This window comes from Tachyglossus aculeatus, chromosome 10 (genome assembly GCF_015852505.1).
Source record: "Tachyglossus aculeatus isolate mTacAcu1 chromosome 10, mTacAcu1.pri, whole genome shotgun sequence".
Lineage (NCBI taxonomy): Eukaryota > Metazoa > Chordata > Mammalia > Monotremata > Tachyglossidae > Tachyglossus > Tachyglossus aculeatus.
Window position 1 is genome coordinate 41,217,264 of NC_052075.1, and position 2,105 is coordinate 41,219,368.

Here is a 2,105-nt window from a genome sequence, read left to right on the forward strand (position 1 = left end):
GATAGTTACAGTGCAGATACAATTAGTGAGAAGCCACAAGGCCTAGTAGAAAGAGCTTGTTCCTGGGGAGTCGGAGGACCTGGGTTCTAAACACACTTTCTAAACATGCAGCCACTTGCTTTGCCCACTCCTTGTGTCAAGCCCCATAACAACAGTAGTATATTAATTTTCTGGCTAAGCCAGAATTGGTGTTACGTTTGCTTAGTAGGCTGAACACAACCTCCAGCTTCAGCTTACATTGAGGGGACTTAGCAATTTTCAGGGATGGACCAATTTAGGGAAAGGGATGGGGAATCAAGAGCAGATGATCATCACGTTTCACCCACAAGCTTGGGTGAAAAAGCAGCCTGACTTAGGGGATAGAAAATGGGCCTGGGAATCAGACGGACATGGGATATCATCACAGCTCTGCCACCTGCCTGTCTACTCCAGTGCCTGGCACATAGTAATACCACCACATAGAAATACCACCACTCCTATAGTGAGCGCTTAACAAATACCTTAAAAAAAGCCCCTAGTAACCTATGTGATCTTGGGCTTGTCACTTAACTACTTTGTACCTCAGTGACCTCATCTGTAAAATGGGGAGTAAGACTGTGAATCCTATGTGGGATAGGGACTGTCCAATCTGATTGTTATACCTACCCCAACATTTAGTATAGTGTTGGACACATAGAAAGCACTTAACAAATACCATTAAAAAAAATGGTGAAGTAGAAAAGGAAAAGAACTGTGAGGCAAAGAGTAAAAACTCTCTGCTGCAAATATAATAATAAAATACATAGTCTAGAAATTGTCAGGTCAAAATGAACCCAAAGCAGAGCCTTTTGTGCCTCTCTTTCACTGTGCACTCATAAGACTGGAATCCAGACTGTTTCTTTGGTTTCTATATTGACCAAGGGAAACCTTTGATAACATTCAAACCTGCTGATGAATCTTTGTTGGTGGCAAAGTGTTGGACAATTGTTTTCCTTCATCCTCGGGTGGCACTCCCTGCAGTGACAAAACGTATTACACAGTTGCTAGCACAAGAGGACACAAGAGGGTTTAGTTGTGAATAATTCATTCCAGTGAAGTGGGGTAGAGGGGCTTTTCTGTCAACTTGGACTACTGTTGAGAAGTCTTAATGGCTGAATCAGCAGTTGTCTCTTTTCTTTACCGCTAACCAGAAATGCACTTGTCAGGAATTTCAGCCCCTAATCTGAGTAAACCCTGCCAAGCCAGAGTGGAAATACTTGGCTCATTACTTAGTTTGAATTCTTTTTTTCATTCCCTTTTTCCAGAGAAGTCATCACCTCTCACTTTGAATGAAAATATATTTCCTTCCCCTCTATGCCTGGGGCCCTTCAGATTTCAATCTATCCCAACAGTAAATTGCTCAAAATCTGGTCTCTACCCCAATGTCCCTACACAAATCAGCCTTTCTAAGCTTATGGGAAACCTGGAAAGATGACGTTTGCTACTGCTCGCTGAATAGTGAAGGCAAGATCTCCCAGATGTACAAAGCATATGGCTTGAGGCTGTTTCAAATTAGTACTATAGAAATTAATAATTGTGTTGCAAAAGCATCTGCTGGTAGAGGGGTTAGCTCAGACAATGGCAGATACATTGGCAATATTATGTGTGGTCGATCAGAAGACCCCTCTCAGGGTTGCACCTGGAGAGTTTCCAGTACTCTACCAGTCTCGACTATGGGAGGGAGAGCCAAGCAGAGGCATACCCATTCCATTCCTATCTTGGGCAGGGGCTAGTGAGTGGAAGGCAATCTGCTATATGTCAAAACTCATCCGTGCTGCACAGCAGCGGCATGGAAGAGAATCGAGAGAGGAGACTCGAGTTTACTGCACAGAAAGAGGCAATGGTAAACAACTTCTGTAGTTTTACTAAGAAAACTCTATGGATACACTACAAGAATGATTCCAGATGGGGATGGGGAGTTCTGGGAGAGATGTGTCCATGGCGTCGCTATGGGTCGGAGACGACTCAAAAGCATAAGACAAGACAATAATAATAATGATAATGATGGTATTTGTTAAGTGCTTACTTTGTGCCAAGCACTGGTCTAAGCTCTGGGGTAGATACAAGGTAATCAAGTTGTCCCACGT

At 43.2% G+C, this 2,105-nt stretch overlaps 1 non-coding gene across 1 annotated transcript; it reads left to right on the plus strand.

The window, feature by feature from the left end:
* The first annotated feature begins 1,639 nt into the window (after positions 1–1,639).
* LOC119933746 lies at positions 1,640–1,777 on the plus strand. Its single transcript, XR_005452620.1, has one exon. It is a non-coding gene; the product is annotated as a small nucleolar RNA SNORA7 (small nucleolar RNA).
* Positions 1,778–2,105: the final 328 nt, after the last annotated feature.